Raw genomic sequence first — 9135 nt, forward strand, 5'->3', positions numbered from 1 at the left:
AGACTATCTTCTGTGTTTAATCAAAATGAGACATTTGCAAACATCTGGTTTTACTTTGGAAAACAATGACCGAACCGGTAACATAGTACAACATACATTTTTTAATCACCATATACAAATCCGAAGTATGAAATAAACACCAATCACTGGTTGATAAACAGTAATCAGGGGGAAAATGCTTTTGTAATACAATTTAATGCAATATTAAAATAAATCCGATTAGTCGAATAATTGGTTGATTAATCGATTCTAAAATTATTCGATAGTGACAGCATTTGTAATGTTCAAATATTCTTAAATGCCAGGGATTTCCATTAATCCCAAATTTTGATTAACTTTTCTTCACTTTTTATAATCCGTAGTAACTTTGGTCTTTCCACAACTGACTTTCTGTAGACTTTAACCAACTTTTGGTTTGGTGTTCAAACTTTACTTTGGCAGCCAGCAATGCAGACAGAAATTTGATTAAAATGCCCTACGTGTTGATGGAAACTTTTGTCCCCAGAGCGTGGAAAAAATTGCATGAATGTTCTCAAGTAGTGGTTCTTAATGTCGTTGGAGGTACTGAACCCATCCAGTTTCCGACATGCGCATTCACCAAACCCTTCTTTATTCAAAAACTAGTTTTTTCTTTCAAATTCACGACGTCGGTATAGGGTTTACTGGTGAACGAAATGAACAGCAAGAGTAGCCTTTTCATTGAATCTGGCTCTCTTCACCTTGAATTCCGAAAGTGTTTTGTTCTTATTCCCCATCTCCATGCAGCTTAAGGAAGTGTTCCTTTAGTTTTGCTAGCTAGCTAGTTGTGCTGGACTAGAATTGCTTGCAAATGTCAACCCTATATTTAGAGAGCACTTTAAAATAACCACCACTGTTTTCTTAAGATGGAACCAGGGGCAGCATGAGATACAATGAAAACAGCAGGGGCCTCAGAATTGAACCCTGTGGAACACCCCCAAAAAAATTTTGCTCAACATAGTTTGTATGACAAAGTTGCGGCGTGTGCTTTTTATGTCCAACCCATAATTTCTTCTCATCTTTGACTTTTTTTTTTCTGTTTCAGGCGTGTCCTTCCTGCTCAACAACTTGGAGAGACGAGACATCATCTGTGCTTTTTGATATCAATTAGCTTCTGTATAACAACGGCTCAACATAGTGTGAACCTGTGCTGATGACAATCAATGTATTTCTCTTCATATTTTCATGAAGCAATTAGGTTTGGTTGACTGTGAAATAAAACCACTTTTGAGACCAGAGATGTTTCCTTGATTCTTGACATAATTGGGTCTTGTTTGCCGATGACGGAAGCACGCGCGCTGATAAAAGGCATCAGGTTGATCAAAGCGTCCACATCAAACTGACGCCCGACAGTTTGGAGTTTATCTAGTGGGGGGGGGGGCTCATAAAATATTTCCCAGCCTGCTAGCGCACAATAAATCCTCTGCCTTGTAAATCAAATGTACCTGTGTGTGCGCAATATGAGCAACACCGTCGGAATATTTTCTTCTTGTGTCGCCAATCACGTGCATATATATTTCATTGCGTTTCTTGCATTTGCGTCGTGTTTTTGGGGAGGCAGAAGAAGAAGAAGAAAAAACATGACGCGATCCAATCTAAGAAGATCAAAAGTAGGTTTGAGAAATTGTTTCATATGAGAAAGGGCGCATAATTTTTCCCGCCCTTCTCTCCATTCATCTTCATGCGCCTCTTCATTTCCCCTCTCCTTTTCCGAAGCGTATTATTCTCCCTGTCGCTTTCTACTTAACATTCATTCTCGCTATCGTTCTCCCTCCTTCTTGCCCCATCTTCATTTCCTTTAGCGACATCACTCCTCCCTTCTTTTCAACTCGCCTCACCCCTTTTCTTTCTCTCCCCCGCTCGTCTTGCTCTCCCTCTCAGATGTCACATCAGACGCTCTTGTCTTCCGCTTGCCCTGTCATCACATTTTTCACACAGCCTCATCCCTTAATTGGACCTGGATCATCATATCATGTAGAAGACCTCGTCGCGAGCAAGGGATGAAAGATGGCCTCCGCCTATAGCGCTCCCCGCCCCCAATGCGCTCGCATGCAGTCACGATCACACAAATGGCCGAATGCCGCCTCCTGTGCACATTTTTACACCTTCTGTTTACACCACGGACGTCAGTGGCGTGACAGGTGAGATGGTGTGTGTGCGTGTGCGTGTGTTCCCCACACTGTCCAATGATGTTTGCCGGCTCGTGTGATGAGACAAAGGATGCCCCGAGCCAGCAGTCACATCTACAGCTAACAGGCACAACAAAAAAAGAATATAGCAAAAGGGGGTCCTGAGCTCAAACGTTCCTCTAAATTTAACCGGAAACGACCAAAAAAAGTAACAAAAATCAATGAGATGTCAAGAGGTTACTACTTTTTACTCACTCAAAAATCTGTCACATTCATTCTTTCATTTTCATATGTCGATTAAAAGTGAGCAGGGGCTAGCGGGGGAGCAGCAAGCAAGCATGGCTAGCAAGAACTAGCTGGAGCAGCTAACAAGAGCGGCTAGTGGGAGAAGCTACCTAGAGCAAAGCAGAGTCAGATCAGCGGCGGGAACCCGAATCACAGGACTCTCAGTGACGACTAGCGTCCTCTCATTCCCTTTAAGTTCAGCACAGGTGAGGCGTGCGGTTTACATGGCCGAAGCGTAACGGACTCGCTTGTTGGAGTCCACGCAGGAGATTAGTGCACACAAAGTAGGCGACGTTTGTCCTTCAAATCCCAGGATCCAAACTCAATTTCAAATTAATTCTATTGAGTTTTACAGGATCAATTAAATAGCAATTTTTTTTTATGGTTATTGATTACTTGAAAAAACATTAATCTCTCAAGTGACTAAATTGCTTTGTAAAGCAAGTAATCACTTTAGTAACTAAGTTACTTTTCCAAGGTAACTAGCAAATATTTGAATAAATAGTAATGTAATCTAGTTACTTAATGGATTATTTACTTGAAAAAGTAACTAAATGACATTACATAAAAACACCGGGCGTCATTTTTATGCTAAGCAGGGTGTTTGGTATCTGTTAAATGTAACGATTTAAGTAAATTGTAATGTAATTTAGTTACTTTTTCAAGTAAGTAATCCATAAAGTAAATAAATCACATTACTATTTCCTTTGTAATATTCACACTTAGACTTAGTAATATATACTATTTACTTAGTAATATACTTAGTAATATTTAAGTAAATTGTAATATAATTTAGTTACTTTTTCAAGTAAGTAATCCATAAAGTAAATAAATCACATTACTATTTACTTAGTAATATTTACACTTAGACTTAGTAATATATACTATTTACTTAGTAATATACTTAGTAATCGTTAAGTACATTGTAATATAATTTAGTTACTTTTTCAGGTAAGTAATACATAAAATACCTTTCCAAGTAAGTAATACACAAAGTAACAAAATTACATTACAATTTACTTAAATATTACTAAGTACATTACTAAGTAAATAGTAATGTGATTTATTTACTTTATGGATTACTTACTTGAAAAAGTAATTCAATTATATTACAATTTACTTAAATAGTTACATTTAACAGATACCAACCACCTTGCTGAGCATTACAATGACGCCCGGAGTTGCCACTTAACAAATGAGCCACAGCCCCAAACATATGGGGGGAGTGGGGGGGGGGGGGGATTTTGGCTGATATGTCCGCTGCATATTTGACATACTCGGATCATCACATTAACTTGACAAGTGTAAGTCGGTGGCTTGATGATGGAATAGCAGCTCAACAAGTGGCATCTTGGCATCACAGTACTGTAAAGGGGGTCGGGGTGAGTAGTGACGAATCTGCATGAGATCGGATTGCGCCCTCAAAACACGCCATTTGCAGAAAGGCCAAAATTGGGGTGGAAAGCTTTACAAAATTCTTGATCCTTGGGTTATTTTCACAAAAGCGTGTCACGGAGATGACCGTAAGACACCTGGGGATTGATTTAAATTGTGAAAGCCGGTGCATAATGTCTTCCTTGAGAATAATTCTGTTCAAAATGTTCATTCAAGAATCTGCCTGTTGAGGAAGAGCAAAGAATTATACTTTCAGGTGTTTTTGTGTCCGTTTTTTTTTCTGTCCACGAAATATGACCTTGGTGAGGAAAAGCAAAATATAAATATATTATTTTTGGTGTGTGTTCCTTTTAAGTCTCCTACCTCTTTTCTCCACTTGACAGTACAGAATTTCATCTTTATATGCACGTAACAAGTTGTATTCATCTCATTACAGTAGATTAAAACATGATGAAAACTTAAATGCAAGGATTCTCCAATTCACACAGAATACATGATCCAGCTTCAACAAAATGGCAGTGATAATTCTAAGCTAGCATTAGCATGGCGAACGAGCCGATATTGGCCACAGCGACTACGTTGGTAGTGTGTTTGATCACAGTTACCGCCACAATCCTAGTACACACATTTATGGCATGTACAGTTTCCAAGTTTCAAGGTCACCACCATTTCTAACATTTTACCTAGATTTAGCACACATTGGTAAATCTAAAATCCATTTCAGTAGACATGGGTCAAAAATGACCCGCATAAACTTCAATGTACTACTTTAGAGCACATGCACAAACAAATGACTATTTAGAATATTTTCTTTTGTGTATTTTAGGCTGCTTTGGGACATGTCATCAAATTAGAGTGAAAGTATAACATCGCTAATGCTAAATGCTATTCCAAATGAGAACGCAAACGTGAATTTGGAAGTAAATAGGAAGGAATTTAACAGTTGGATTCCCTTTTAACGAGTTTATCGTGCGAATCGCTATGACAGCTGCGTGATTGACATAAATATGGCAAAAACGGGACGGAGCATGCGTAATATCGTGACAAAACTGAGGTTGGTGAAATCCGCCAGGATGCGATACCCAAGGCTCAAAATGGACGTTACGCTATGCTATGCTATGCTATGCTATGGTTTATGTTTATGTTTATGTTTATGTTATGTTTAAGTTTATGTTTATGTTTATGTTTATGTTTATGTTATGTTATGTTATGTTATGTTATGTTATGTTATGATGTTATGTTATGTTATGTTATGTTATGTTATGTTATGTTATGTTATGTTATGTTATGCCATGTTATGCCATGCCATGCCATGCTATGCTACGTTATGCTATGCTATGCTATGCTATGTTATGTTATGTTATGTTATGCTAATGTTTATGTTTATGTTATGTTATGTTATGTTGTGTTATGCTATGCTATGCTATGCTATGCTATGCTATGCTATGCTATGCTATGCTATGCTATGCTATGCTATGCTACGCTACGTTACACTTAATAGGAGAAGTTCCCGCTCGATGAAGCTGGATGACGAAAAGATTTGTGTCGAACATGTGTATGTATGTGCGCTTGCAAGCGTGAATGTGCATGTGTTTGCCTTGACGCCCAGCGACGAGTGATTGATTTTCAAGTGTTGAATGTTGACTGAGTGTTCAGCTATCCCGAGAGGGACGACACCTCGCTGCCTTCTCCATCTCACTGTCCGCTTTCCTACCTCTGCCCTCGCTCATTGCCAACTTCCATCCACTTTCAATATCAGTCCTTCCCCTCCGTCCCCCCTGATGGTTTTATTGATAGGGAACATTGATATCAATTGCTGGCTGAAATGACCCGCTGTCTTGCCACTACTGTCTGGACATTCCTTATGCGGGTCAATAAAAGACGGTCATGCTTGGTAATTTACTGAGAGGGGAACTCACAGCTGCTGTAGCCCGTACCAGTGAGATCGAGATATATATTGTGTCAAACACGCCTCTATACAGAGCGGAGGAAGCAGGAGAGATGTGGAATGGAAAGGTGTTGTGGAACATCGCAGCTTTTCAATTTTGCTTAAATAGAATCACTTTTGTGCTCGCTCTCCAATCGGTACAGTCAGCAATCACTTGCCGACTGTATGTGTATTCGCACATATATGCAATGGTATGGGAGTGGGCGTGTGGATAAAGAGGGCATGCACAACTGCAAATGGATCAATTTGTGCTCCATCTGCTGTTGTATGATATTTCTGAAGGCACTTTGGAAAGTAGCCAAAGGGGATCACGGACTCCTATAGGGCACTCATAAAAATACTTGCAAATTGAAAATTCCACCACATATATCAGCATCTGTATCGTGAAAGTTTCGAAAGCAAAGGATAGAGTTAAAAGGTTGTGTCATTTAGAACCTCACCAACATTTGCAAAATCAAACCATTGATAATAATTGCTGTAACTGCCAGAAGATTGTCATTTTTGCGTGGTTACTGTTTGCTTTTTTTTTTTTTGCCTTTGGATGTTTGTTGCCACCCACAGGATGTGTACGCTTAGAAGGGCGAGTGAGCAGGACACGGGTGTCAAGTTTGGATGAGACCAGAAAATAAAAAAATCAGAAGATGGAAGAAACGTGTACGACGGCGTATTAGGGCCACGTGTAAAGATATTTTTTTAGAGGGTGGGGGGAAAATTCCCTAGAGAGAAAAACTAAACTAGTAGCTATAGTCTGTGAGGATTCGTTTATATTCGTTTATAAAATTAAAAGGCAGGATGGACACTTCTTAATTAATTTTTCTTAATTTAAACTTTACTCATTGTACACAGCAGCTAGAGCGACAACACTTCCTGATCCCCTATCAGCTGACTGAGCACTAACCAATCAGAAGCTAGCATACTTTAGGTAAATGCAAGTGAATGACAGAGAGCAAATTCGACACTTGAACTTAAGTACTTGTACAAAAAAAATATTAAAATGTATTAATGTGAAAATAACAATTCTGGAAACATAAATGTATAAGTAAATATTTATTTTAACAAATTAACTTAAAGGCTTGATCATCAGGGTGTAGACCTTTGCAAAGCGAGGCGTCTTTGTCGCTGGCAGAACCCAATGCTTCAAAGTGCGAATGCTGAACATGATACGGTTAAAGCCATTACCATCTCCTTATTTGAAAACCCGACTGAAAAGTATCGGCACAAACATTTGAGTAGGACGCTACGTGTATTTCTCATATGTTTTTTTCTCGCAAATTTCTATTTTTACGTGGCCATAATATGTCGTCGTAGAAATGAAAACAAGCCTTGCTCCTTTTTTTCTTTTTTTTTTGCACACAAGTTCAACCAACAATGTTTGTTTATTTTGTGTCTGTCAGCAAGTTTGTGTAAGTTAAGTCAAAGTTGTCTTTCTTTTCTTTAGGCTATGTTTATTTTTGATCTAGTTTTCATGGTGGATTTATCGTTCGTCAAGAAACCATGAGTTTAGCAAAGAAAACTACTTGTGTTTGTAGCTGTTAATGCAACTCAGGGAAATATAATTTGCTTCTGTAAATTTTAGCTTAGCGGATATTTTATATATTCAAAAAAAAATGCAGGAGTCTTTCTCAATTATATTTATAATTTTGTGTACCGGTACGTAAAATACACAGGTGAAGTCAGTGAATGAGGTAATTGTCAATAGCTTCTCAAAATATCCTCCCTCTCCGCTTTATTATCGCCGCTTCATCTATTTGTTTCCTTTACAATGTTGCCATGTTTTTGTGGTTAAAAACAAAAGTAGTAAATTGTATGAAGAGCCTCAAAAATAAAACAAATAGGGGTCGCAGATTTGTTCTTTGCAGGTTATCATGAGACGTGCTCAATCATATCGTATTTTTTTTTAGAGTCGCGTTCAGCCATGCCGTGTCACCGGGGGGGGGGGCGTGGTACGTGGTCATCAGGAATTTCGTGAGAATCCCGCATGACTGATCTGCTCCAGGCCGAAATTGTTGTGGAGAAAAGCGAAACGTAAGTAAAACTAAGGCTGTTATAGAAGTTAAAAATTTACGTATTATGGATAATGAGAGAGACCGTTTGGTCTGTGCAATTCGGTGTTACAATAGTAAGTCACTTGCGGGGTTTGTCTGACAGTAATGAAACAATCATGAAATAAAAACAAAAATCGATTCGGCAATATATCGCGATATTACAGCGTGCAATTTTCGAATCGATTCGATATGCGGCCGAATCGATTTTTAAACATCACTTTTTTTTATGGGGATATTCAACAAAATGTCTTACTTAGGGTTAGGATTCACACATTAATAAAAAAAAAACGTAATAAAAAAAGATTCAGAATTCTCTTAAAGTGCAATAAGTCAGGTCTTTCATAAATGTAAGAAAATACTTTTAAATTCATGTGAAGAGTAAGAAAACAGTAAGATACAAAAAGATGCGGCCTTTAAAATTCTATTTTCTTATGAATTTATGAGAAAAGATTAATTCATGGTTTTATGAATCAATATCAGGCTCAAAAAGGACAATCAATCAATCAATTGTTTAACCCGAGCCCTAAAACTAATATTTATATATTTCTAGGGGTGTTAGAAAAAAATCGATTCTGCAATATATCGCGATATTACAGCGCGCAATTCTCGAATCGATTCGATATGCGGCCGAATCGATTTTTAAACATCAATTTTTTTTATGGGAATATTCAACAAAACGTCTTACTTAGGGTTAGGATTCACGCATGGAAGAATGTTATATTAATGGAATATTAAGGCTTAATATTTGATTTCAGTGCTGTTCAAACATGAAACTGCAACCTGTTTGTTAAATGCAGTGGCTCAGTTATAAGCCTGAATTTTCTGATAAATAAATACATTTTCATACAAATCTTACAGTGTACATGTAGATGTTTACTGATTAGTATTTTCTAAATTTGAGTTTAAAAAAAATTGCAATCATCAATTTCATAGATTCGTATCGGGATGAATCGGTTTCGAATTGTGACCTATGAATCGTGATACGCATCAAATCGCCAGGTACTAAGCAATTCACACCAATTGTATGACGTTATTAATTAAAGGCAATGTCAAAATTCCAACTTCACTCTCGAAGAAGGAAGGCGCCAAATAAAATCTTGCCTCGGGCGCCTCGTTGGCTCGGGCCCTGAGTTGGAAATGTTTTCTAAGCTAGCACAATAGCTGCTAAATCCGATTTTTTTTAATCCATGCGTCAACTCCACTTGCCATGTTTTAATATTGAAATTAGAGTGGCGTGTGGATGACAATATCCGACACTGAAAGAAAGTCAGACCTTGGAGCAAACGCCCAAGAGAGTTGCGTTCGCTTGTAGTGA

General features: G+C 38.0%; 1 long non-coding RNA gene across 3 annotated transcripts in view; it reads left to right on the top strand.

The window, feature by feature from the left end:
- Nucleotides 1–1254, top strand: part of LOC147173502 (uncharacterized) — a 46901-nt gene extending 45647 nt beyond the window's left edge. For all 3 annotated transcript variants that reach the window (XR_015094777.1, XR_015094776.1, XR_015094775.1), the window contains exon 4: nt 1064–1254. This is a non-coding gene — a long non-coding RNA (uncharacterized LOC147173502). The remainder of the gene's footprint in view (nt 1–1063) is intronic.
- The last annotated feature ends 7881 nt before the right edge of the window (nt 1255–9135 follow it).

Source organism: Leptonotus elevatus, chromosome 5, assembly GCF_054856555.1.
Source record: "Leptonotus elevatus isolate MCC_2025b chromosome 5, RoL_Lele_1.0, whole genome shotgun sequence".
NCBI lineage: Eukaryota > Metazoa > Chordata > Actinopteri > Syngnathiformes > Syngnathidae > Leptonotus > Leptonotus elevatus.